Below are 12,260 nucleotides of genomic sequence, written 5' to 3' on the forward strand. Positions count from 1 at the left end.
TGATAAATGAAAAGCTAGCTCATGAGCTTAAAAAGCGTTAACTGAATAAAGAAACAAAATGTGCCTCCGTGTGCCCGTCAAATCGGTCGTTTCCATGTGCGTTAAATGGGTTACATGGTCGACCTGGCGGCTGAATGAAAAATTTCTAAAATGCCCCAAAACACCTTCTATCGCCCACCTCCCCCCGCTAAGCTCTGCGCTCCTCTTTATGGCCCACTTAGTGGCTCGGTTATAATTTCATTAGGCAAATGCTGAGCATTTTTCATTAGCACTTCATGAACCGATGGCCCCTCGGTTTCTAGGTTCCCCTCGGATCCCCCCCATTACGTTTACTTTTATCTGGGTCATAAAAGCTGGCACCGCCGGCAAACAGAGTTTCAAAGAAGTTGTCGTCACCGGAAGTGACCCAAAGTGTTACCACACCGAAAAAGAGGGCCATAACGCTACTTAAATAAATTACAGTTTGACTTGGCCGAAAAAGAATCGCTAGAGCCAAAAGAATAAGGTGGAATTTGAAGCTATCGCGGTTAGGTATACAAAAATTGTAAATAAAATTCAATATTTAGTAATATCAGCTTTTTTAGCGACTTATAAAGAGGGGCGTGTTATTGTCTCGCCCGAAAATCATTATTTATATTTTAAATAAAGACTTTTAATAATCCTAAGGCATAACAAATGCAAATGTTATTCTTTCATAGTAATAATTTCAACTTCCCCATGAAACAAACTGACTCTTGAAATCACTATACTACAAAGTAGGGTATTAAAATGAAAAAGTGTTCCCTAACCCATAGGCATAATACATTTGTTTAATTCTTCGTGGCAATAAATTCAAATTTCCTGTGAAACAAACTGACTCTTGAAATCAATAAGCCCCAAAGTAGGGTATCAAAACGAAATAGCTTTCCCCTGCCTTTCAATTCAGCGGGTCGCATGATCAGCCGCCGAAACTGAAAAACACGCACGCTGACTCTGCCACTTATTATCTGCCAAATACACACTCGACTGACTCAGATACAGATACATTCACACATCCATGAAATTTCGTAGGCCCAAGCACGCGGGCACCCGCTAATTTGGAAAACCTATCGCTCGGTGTACGTTGCGTATACGTAATCGTAAGACCAGGAATGCTCACAATTCGATTCTTTATCTGCAGACGGGGAAACAAAAACAGCTAGACAAGTCCAAAAAAAAGATAGATAGATGTCTGGCTGGACGCAATTTAAATACATTTTTATGAATGATTTTGGGCGTTTTTCATCAGCTCTTTTTACTTTTTCGGAAACGGATTGTGTTTGCCTGGCAACAAAGTACGATATGGAAATAAGTGGTCACTATTAGCGGAAGGAAAGAAATTCCATCAAAACATTATCTCGCTTGCCGTCAACATTTACGTGGCTGCCCCAGCGGCATTTATAAATAACACAGTCCCACAATTGACGCAGCCAACTAATGACGAACGCTGTTTTTTGCTCTTTTGCTTTTGGTTTTACGGCAATTTTTTGTCTAAATTTAAAAAGAACAAAAACGAACTGAGTCATGCGTTTGAGGCGTGATACCTAAAGATCATAAAGATCTGCGTTGCGTGCATATGAGATAAAAAGTAGGGAAATGGGGGAAGGTTTGACCAAAACAATAATAAAGTTGGACAGCATTTGGAAAAAGATAAGTCCACAAAAGATACATTTCTTAGAATATCCAAGCTGATTTATTTCAAATATCTGAAACCCCTTTTATAAGCTTATTTCGGTTCTGGGAACCTTAACAAAAAACTCTTTGCCACACATTTAAATAATGCACACACTTTGAGCAACTTTCTTGGAATAACTGACGACTGAATTCATAAAAGTTTAAACTGTTTTGCCAAGAACAACAAACAAACTGTGACTTGTTCGAAAGGACATCGATAAAACCAACTAAGAAGAAGATTTGTTGGCAGGCCAGGTTGACCCAAATCGTTATGGCCTATAGACTATAGACTACAGGCCTCAAGCAGTGTCTATCGTATGGCAAAATGCCGTGTCTTTTGCCTTCTGGGTGATGTAATAAGTGGCAGGCGAAATGAAACACAAGTGTGCATTGAATTTGCAACAAAGAAAGTGTGGGGGGGGGGGGGGGCTTAAATAGGGTGTCAGAGGGGATTGAAAGTGGGTAATAGATGAGTTATGCAGTGGGCCATAAATTTGTCATCCTACTGCATTTTAGCCATATTTATAGGAGCACTATTCGACTTAATTCAACGGGAAAACTAATAAATGTCAGCATTCTGGCAAATAAATATAGATAAATTTCCCTGCTGCTGCTCTCTTTCTCTCTTTTTTTCACTTTTTTTTCTGTTTTATGTAGCATGGCAACATTTCACTTTTCATTTTACCCTGCAAAAACGAACCGCCCTCCAATCCGCAATCCGCAATCCTTGCCAATCCACAAACTGTGCACTGCATTTGGCCCGCAGCCAAAGAGAATTTTTATTTTTGGCTCCTTGGCTAAGCTCACGACTGCAGCCAGGCCATGGATGGTGCCCCGTGTATCCGATAGATACCCATACCCATACCCATACCAAAGTTATCTAGGTTGGCTATACTATATACCATGCACATAGACCATAAACTGGCGGCCCAACTACTACTACTGACTGACTACAAAAATCAATAATCGGCGTCACGAAGCCCATCCAATTGTAATTATCGGAGGTGCCAAAAAGCCCATTTCAAACTAATCAAACTGCAACTTGGGGGTGAGTTATAGGGTAGACCCCCTCCCCCCCTTTCCGCCTTTAGAAAACTAGGTCATAACACTGACCCAGTTTCCCCTTTACATAACTGCCATAGAGTGGTGGCAGATCGACCTCCATGCGGAGTAGTTTGCAGGCTGCTGCATTGCCATCTCCCCATAAACGACCTTGCGGTCCGGGCTGAAGGTCGCCTTTGCTAGCCAAACATTTCACCATTCCACATATACGTTTAGCTTAAAGAAATACATTTCGAAACTTTGAAATACTTGAAAGCAAATAGCCACACAACACGTGATTCATTTGGGGTTTTATACGAGTTCTAAACAAATACGGATTGCTAGACCTGGCTTATCAGCAAGTGCTAATCATTCTAGTCTGGTGTACCGACAAATTAGGATTCTCAACCGATTTGTGTGCCTACATAAGTGAAGCTGACTAACTATATATAAGTGTTTAGTCAATGATCCATCACAGAATGCCGCCTGGCATGATGTCATAATGATATCTGTTTATAGGGGGTTTACGTATGTTCTAACAGCTGCCGGCTGCTGATATCAGTTAAAGTCCAAAATCCAAATGCAAATTATATAGAAATTCACAGCATTCTGGCTTTCTGTTTATAAAAACAAGGTATATACTTAATTAAAAAAGTCTGCCAGCTGTGTTTATAACGAATAACAGACTGCAAAGTCCAGAGGAGAAATTTATTATCTCTTTTTTGAGAAGGAAAATGTATCCAAACTTTGTGTTACCAAGTAATATTTTGAAGTTTATTACTGTCAAGTTGGTTTTTTAAGCTCCTAACTGGTTTTTCCCCATCCATCTTGACATCAAATCAATCAAAGGGGATTTTTTTTAATGAATCACTGAAACATTTTCGTATTTCTCTGCTCGAAATAAGCTGTTTCTTCATAGCTTTTGTTCGTTTTGAAATTTGCATTGGCTTTGGAAATATCTGTTTGTGTTTGCACGCCTGTTTTCTGTGTCAAATGCATTTTTCAGTCATCCACCCACACGAGATGGGGGGGAAAAACAACAAAAATCGACCTCATAACACCCGCCCACTCACACGCACACACACACTCAAGCAGGTGAATGGCGATTCGCGTGTGTGCTGGTGAGTATTTTTCTATGTACTTATGGCCTTATGTAAAAGTCGCTTCGTTATTTTTACACAAAATATTGCAATTTGCCCACTCACACAGGCGAAACACGTATACGTATACGTAGTGTATACAGTTTATGGCGAAACCGTGCAAGGTCAAGTGGCCGTGTGTGAGTTGTTGCTCTCGAACTGCTCGGATTGCAAGTGCCAGCGATTTAATTGCCCTCGCCTGAATTTGTATCTTGTATCTTTTATCTCATAGCTACCCTTTTAAGTCGCCGAAATCGGCGCTTTAATTAAGATTTCACTTTGCCCCGCCAGTTAAGCCTTTGTTTTTTGTTTCAGAGCATCTGCATCTCACTTATATAAGATGGCAGCAGAATGCACAGAGAGATAGAAAAATTTGGGTTACAAGCGAATGCAGCGATACTAAATTTAAAACTGTGAGAAAGAGAGAGGAAGGCATGCTGATTGTTTTAAACAAATTGCCAGACTAGACAGAAACAAAAAAAAATACACAACTAGTATCTGTGTGAGTGAGCGAGAATGTGTTGGCATGGCCATTGTTTTTAGTTGTTGTTTGCCAATTACAGGGTGTCTCTCTGTTGTGCCATTGCATAATGCCCAGCGAATTGCAATTGCAATGGCAGATGTGCAGCTAGTCGACTGATATTACGTATACGCCACCGAAAAGTGAGTGTGTGCAGGGGTATTTGGTTTTTGGTTTTAGGTTTATGCAATCCATGAGGTTAATTTCAACACTATGGTTTCTTGGGGGGTAAATCGCAGTTAATCAGCTGTTCTGTAGATCGATCGACTGTCCGTGTATTAGCTGTGTATTTAGCTCTGCCCCTCAGCGACTTCCGCTCGTTGTGGCCGACTCGATGGGGAAATGAACACTGAAGCTGGCCAACGGCAATTGGCCAACAGAAACGGACGTCGGCGATTGCAGTGGCAGTGGCAGCGGCAGCAGCAGCAGCGACGTCGACTGCAGCCGCGATTCTTTTTGGCTTTTCTTCAGTTGTTGTAAAAGGAAAACTGTTACAATTTTAGGCCAAACGCGACGCGAACCGATACCGTTTTGATGGCCACGTGTGTGTCTGTCGCTCGTTTGCCAGTGTGTGTGTGTGTGTGCGAGTGTGTGTGTTGTGGCAAAGACGCTCTAAGGTGAAATATACTAAATGCAGGGCGGAATTTGTTCGTACAAAATGTATTTCTGTCTCTCGCTGCAAATGCAGCTGCCACAACACAGCACACACACACACCCAGGCACACACTCAGCCACACACACAGACTTTTTATTTCGCGGCTAAAAACTAAAAAGTCAAACTACTTTGGTCTAATGCTGAAGCGCAACTGTCAGCTGCTCGGCTCGTTCAAAAAAAGCTAAGACGCTCGGCCATTGCGAAAAGCAATGGCTCTCGTTAAAAGCTCGCTCTCTCTCTCACTCTCTCTCTTCCCACACACACACATACGCAGCTATAAACGCACAGCGGAAACGAAAAGCTTTTGCCGTTGCACATGACGCAAACAAAAACTATCTAGTTCTCTTTATCTATTCTTCTCGGTAGCTCTCACTCTCTTTCTAGCTGGCCGTCTCTTTCTCGCTCGCACAGTTGCAGTTTAATGTTCAAGGTGATGTTTCCGTGTGTGCGTGCGCGTCTGTGTGCATGTGTCACAGTTTTTGTTTTTGTTTTTTTTTTCGCGAGAGAGATTCCACAATTATGCGAAATTATCGATCAAATTTTGTTCTAAGGTCAACCTTAAATTGAAAATTCCGCTTTTCCAACAGCTGCTATCGGAATTGTTAATCTCGTCATGCACGACCTGCAGCATTTCGTGTGATTAGTGCCCCACTGTCATTATAATATTATTTCGATAAAACGAGAGCTGCCACACGATCTTGGGAAATAAGAGATTTGTATTGAGCTGACAGGTGAATTTACAAGAAAATACCTCCTATTAAATTTTAAGGATTTGTATATAGTCTTTAAAAATAATAACAAGCTAAAGGCATTTATACGGTTGCATAGAAAAACCTAAAGACCTAAAGACCTTTTTAGTAGACCATCATTACACCTTTACACTTTTAAACCTTGGATATTAATACTTTAATGGATGAAATGTAACTTATAAAAGACAGAGAAAATTCTAAGATAAATGTAATAAATTGGAAGAAGGAAAAAGGATCATACCCAAGAATTCTTATTATTAGGATTAAAAGGGATCATGAAAAAAAACAAATAAATATATATATAGCCTTTTACTTTAAGACTAAGCTTTATTAGAAAGTAGAACCCTTTTGAATAATATCGAATATCTATAAACATATGTGCAATTCCATTTCATTTAAAAAGATACATGTGATGACTATAACTTTTATCGTTCCCCGTCCAATAATGATTTAATTTGCCGACCCGTAAACTTGTTATTTCCGATGATAGAAGCGACTAAAGCTTGATTTCTATATCCCTCGATTGCGTAAGCCGTAACGCTTAGCCATTGTCTACTATTTGAGTGCGAGTTTTTATTGAATTTGATGGCGTTTTATATGCGAGCACTTCAATCGCAGCTAATTTCATCATAGAACCTGTCATGAGGTCACCGAAAGGCGAAACTGCGTCGAGCACAATGCACACTCCATTGCTTTAATTACCCTCCAGATAATTGATATGGCTAAAATTGATTTTACACTGCGATTCGACCGAAAAAATCAGAACCCAGCGATTGCATAAGACACGGGCGGAGAAAGAGACTCTTAAATGCACACACGTACCATATCATATAGTATACCATACCCACATACCATATACCATATACCATAAACACGGGGGAGAAAGGAGGACTGTTCGCTCGGGCAGAAAATCAATTTCGTTTTCCTTGACCTCAGGGGGGAAAAAAGTAGGAGAAAAGACAAAGGGGAGTGTCGACAAAGGATAATTGACGGTCATTTGAAATGCAAAAGTGTCGAAATGTCGAAATAATGTCACCAAGTTGCCTTTGCACAGCTGCAGTTCTTCGTCTTTGGACCAAGAACTCTTGGCCAATTCGCATCGCATCGCATCTAGTACCACTGCTAATGTTTGAGCCAAAAAGCCGAAGCGAAACGAAAATAGAAAATGCCAAATGGCTTTCGTTTTGCAGCAAGTGCACGCGACTGGGTGAAAATCAGCAAAAACAGAGAAATACAGAGAAAAATCGGTCGAAAATAAATATATACACGGGTATAAATCACAGGCGAAATCAATTTGCAGCATGAACATTTTTTTAATTGTTTATGCCAGCGATTTCTAAAGCTGATTGCTGTGGCTATTGCTGAAATTTCACTCATTACTACGGACGGTTTGCGTTTTGTGTGCGGGGGCATAATGAATGATTTTGAGAGTTTTCAGAGCGTTGCATTCGATGCGCCCATCATCGCACCTCAAAGACCCACAGACCCAGAGCCTCAAAGCCCCGAAAGCCCCGAAAACCCCCCGATGTGCGTAGCGGGGTATAAAGTACATTTAAATTAAAAAGAAAATCGGAGCAAGCGTTAAAATAAAAACCAAAGCAAACAGAAAAGCGAAATTATAATCATTCTGAATGTGTAACAAGAAAATGCTGAATATAATCATATGCAATTTTTGTCTTCTCACTGATTATTTTCTTAAACGATTCTTAAGTCTTAAGATTATTTTATTCAAATTCCAATTTATCTCTTTTCATTGTTTTCTTTTTTTTTGTATATTTTTTTTTTTAAGGGGGAGAAATGAATACTTTGTTGAATCGAACTGAAGCTTATGGCTAAGAGAACATCATTTTAGTATGGCAAAATTAGGTTCGTAACGGAATGTAAGAAACAATTAAACGAAATGAAAATTATTGATAAATTGGACTTGCAAAACAAATGGTATTGTCCTGAGCAGGAAACTGGTAGATCTTGAGATGAACTTACCCAGGTTTTGAAGATGGGGGACTATCCTTGGTGGTAATGGAGCTGCAAGGATGCGGAACGGCCACTGGATACCACCAGCTGTGTTCACTTGCTTGCAATTCATTCAAAGCGAGCACAGGGTGTATCCCAATGGCAGTTGCATATGGAAATGTCGCTTTTCGCGGAAAGCTCAGCAGGGACACAAACCGCTTTTCTCGCTTTTCCTTTACCTGCAGATGAAGTTTCCTCAAGAGTTTTGCTTAGCTGCACTTTTGCTATGCACGTTTGGTACATAATTCACTTTTTGGCACACTTTTCTCTTTTTAATTAGTTTTTTTTAAAGAATTTTCTTATTGACTTGCACTTTTTTCACTCTGCTTGTCGATATACCGAATATTTTATTTCTAATATAGGTACTCCCTATTCACTACTGCTTCCTCTAACAAGTCCTTGTTAAATGGCATATATATTTCATATTAAAGTATATTAAAGCAAGGCATAAACTACCAATTTTGTATTTTTTGTGGGTATCTGTGCTAACTATTTCATTTTCTGAGTACCTTTTAATTTCACAATCAAATGCAAATGCTTTTTAAGTATATTAGGAACTTTAAAAGGTCTTATATTAACATTAATTAAATCTAAAAACTTTATCCAATAAACCAGCCCTACAAAATTCGTTGAACCACTCTACTTTCACTTTTGAATTTTATTAAAATCTTTAATTTTCATTTTTTTTTGAACAAAACTTAATTCGTTGTAATTAAGGAATATTTAAAATGGGTTTTTAATTTTATCATAATAATTATTATCTTTTCCTATGACACTAAGTTCAGTAGGGCAGCTTTAAATGTATATCCACTGTATCAGCTTTATTTTTCCTGTAGTTAATTATACTTTTTTAATAATTATAACTAATAACACCCGTTTGCACCTATTGAACTGTGTTATTTCCAGCACTTTTCCTGACATTTAAACTGCAATTTATTGCACTTGTGCCATCTGTGACTTTTCGCTGGACCAACTGGACCTCTTTTGAGTGGGCTAAACGAAGTGTTTTTGGGCTGCATCTCGGCTCCAACAGCTGCCAGCCGACTTGTGGGTTGCTCTATATAAGCGAATGTATCTATGTATCTACGCCCCGTGCCCCGGAAAGGGGCGTGTGTATCCGAGCACTGCCCACGCGTACTGCTGCCTGGGTGTGGAAAGGTCAAGGTGCAAGATAACAACAACAACAACAACAACGAGTGTTGCATATGGCAAATATGCCAGTTGGTGTGCCTGTGTGTGTGTGTGTGTATTTGGAAGAGAGTTCGGTTCGTGTCGTTTTTAGCTGCTTAATTATTCAAATTTAATTGCCATATGCTGGCGTGCGTCAGTTGAGTTGGGTTTTATGTAAGTACACACATTACACACACACACCATATTGTTTGGGTTTTTTTTGTTCTCTCTCCTATTTTCGGGCTGTGCTAATCAATTCTCCACACCTGATTTTGCCATTAGGGCGACGCGCCTTTAAAATGAACTTGGAACGAACCGCAAACGCACACACACACAGCAGAGGGACACAAAGGCACACAGATACAGTAAGTACGGGGGATAACTAGGCGTATGCGTGATGCTGACCTCATCGGCCGCCCGCTCGTCACCGAATAAACTTGGCCAGCAGGGAAGCTGCAGCTGGGCTCGCACAGGTGGAGGTCGCGCCCGCCTTCCACTGCCTCCCACTTCGCCCGCTTTCCCGCTCTTCCAGCCCGCTTTTCATTCGATTTTCACTTCCACTTCCCATCCTATCCCCCTAAGTATGCAACAGTATGTGCCTACAACAAAACAGCAAACAGTTGGGCGACGTCGGCAGCGACGCTTGACGTCGACTGCACTGCCTTAAGCCGCCCACGCAAAAGCTGCGCTCTCTCTGGCATTCTCGCCAAAAACAAAAGCTGCGAGAGCGAAGCTTGCGCTCTGCTCTGATTTGGTTTTTGTTTAACTTAATCAATGGCAAAAACAACACACACATGTACATACCTCTCTTTGGCTCTCTGGCACTGCCTCTCCCGTTTTGCCGGCAGTAAAAAGTTTTCAAGTTCAAGTCGCTGCGCTGTGAGGAGAGAGCGCATGCCTGCTTTGCATAGGCTGCCTCGCTCGCACACCAACACACCCATGCAGTTGCATTTCGATTGTTGTTCCGCCTTTTCGCTTTTTGCTGTCGTCATGCAAAAATCAACGAAATCGCAATCCTCTTCTTCTTTCTCCCCCTCCCCCTTGTTTTGGGGTGGCGAGTGGGTGGTGGGCGGTGGGCGGTGGGGGGTGGTTGGTTGCTGGGGGCGTGGCAATCCCCGCGTCTTAACGCTGCTCAGCTGAACTGAACTGTCGCTAATTAAATTTCCATGCTGACGCAGCTCGCCACCCTAAAAATAAACAAACAAAGAGATTTTTTTGTTTAGAAGACCATCGATAAAATGCAGGCTAAGATTATCGATTCCGCAGCATACACATTTGAAAGGCGCTGGCCATTGGTACGTCTATAAACAAACATTTCGATCTGCCATTCGTTTGCAGATTTTATGAGGGCGCAATTTTCGAAGGAATTTGGACATACCACACTGGGAAATTATCTGAGATTATAGGGATTTCCATTGGGTTTATTATTTAATGAGTTTACTAAGGACAGGCAAAAGCTTGGTCGGTTAAACATAACCAACTATTGACTTTTGTGAGAGTCACTATAAATATTTCATTGAATTTAAAAAAAAAAGGTTGGTATAAATAGAATATCCTTTTAAATAATTAACCTATGGAATTTTCTAAAATGGTACCTATTCCATACACTTAATATGGTATAACCAAGGATAATGTAGACTAGGTATAGGTATTTTATAGTCTTTTGTATAAAACCTATTAAAATCGATCTACCTATTACAGTCACTGGGAGTTTTGTTTTAGAATCTAATTCGATTTTAGTGCTGATAACTTTTACAATTAACCATAAGAGGTATAGTTCTAATTATACCATAGGGAATTGCAATGAAAAATGGAATTTCGTATAGTTACTCCACCATATTCTATTTATTTGTTTGGGTGTAGCTTAGCTAATGGGCCAAACCTAAAGCATTCGATGCCCCTGCCTTTCAGAGTGATTCACCCTAGTGCATAAATAGTCGGGAAAATATAATGTTATTTTCAAAGTTCTCTTTATTATGCCCGCCTAATGACCGCCCACTCAAGGTCTTCCCGAGTGCAATGCACACTGCATATTGCACTTTTCCACTGCTGGTGCAACGAACTCGCAGATATGCAAAATGGAATTTAGTTTAATATGCTATTTATGTGCCAAGGGGTAGTCAGAATTATTTATAAATTGGGATATTAACATAAATTCTTCAACATACTTTAGTCTACATTAATATCTCTGTGCTTGGTAAGTACCAAAACTTAACTTTAGTTATTGAAAGAAAATAAGGATACTTCTTTGAGTATGATTTACGTTAAGGCCAGTTAATTACTTAAGATAAGATGTTTATAGATAGATATTGTTAGAAAATATAGATACTTTTTTGATAAGGTTTACGTTAAGGCCAGTTAATTACTTCCCCAGGAAAGTGGAACTTTTCGTACTGTGTATGGAATCAATTTCGGGGTTTGGGGGATCGATGTTCCAGCTTTTTGCTGTGTTTACTGTTGAGCTACGAGTCCATTAAGTAAGAACACGCTGGCGATTAATTAAATGGCCAACAGAATTCTCGTTTTGCTTTGGCAGGTAGTCAGACAGGTCGAAAGGGGGTGGTTGGGGCGAGGTGGGGGGTGATTGCAGTCGCCACTCAGCGTAATCATCAACATCAATTCAATTAAAGCTCCACGGGTGTATCGCTTGCTTGTGTGTGTGAGTGAAAGATAATAAAACTGAGAGGCAAAACGCATAGAGCAATAATAAGTGCGAATAAGTGTCGCAAGCGAGGGGCAAAAATTTATCAGCTACACTTAAAAAAACCTTAATAACATAATCAAAGATATATTTGAATTGGTTTTCCTAATTTAGTTACTAAGTAACAAGTAATATTTTATTTTACCCCTATGATTTTAAAGATGATTTCATAAAACCACTGGCAAATTGTCTACATTTAAATCTGATATAATCCTTTAATTTTGAATTATTATATACTTAAATGTTCTCTCTGTGTAGCTGTGCCTTCACTGTGCGCGTGCGACAGGGAGCGAACGATGTTTGCTGGCATTTTGTTCCTTTGCCAGTGAATGTTTGCCGCCGCCACTTTTTGGCTTACTCTTTATGCTCTTCGCCTCTGCTTTCGATGTGTTTGGTGCTTCTGCTTTTTTGCCTTTTGTGCTGTCTTTGCTTCCTCTTTGTTTGCCGCCGCACGTGTAGGCGTCTCTTTCTCGCACGGAAACGTGCCAAACTGGTTTGCCACACATACACAAACACCAATGCACATGGGTACAGCACAGCTCTATGGCAACTACGTGTTGCCAGCTCGCTCGCACTCGCG

At 40.3% G+C, this 12,260-nt stretch overlaps 1 protein-coding gene across 1 annotated transcript in view; it reads right to left on the reverse strand.

Moving 5' to 3' along the window:
• Positions 1–12,260, reverse strand: part of UQCR-C1 (Ubiquinol-cytochrome c reductase core protein 1) — a 289,718-nt gene that overhangs the window by 271,014 nt on the left and 6,444 nt on the right. The gene's annotated exons all lie outside the window — the stretch shown is intronic.

The sequence above is a fragment of the Drosophila suzukii genome, chromosome 3 (genome assembly GCF_043229965.1).
Source record: "Drosophila suzukii chromosome 3, CBGP_Dsuzu_IsoJpt1.0, whole genome shotgun sequence".
NCBI classification, from domain to species: Eukaryota; Metazoa; Arthropoda; class Insecta; order Diptera; family Drosophilidae; genus Drosophila; species Drosophila suzukii.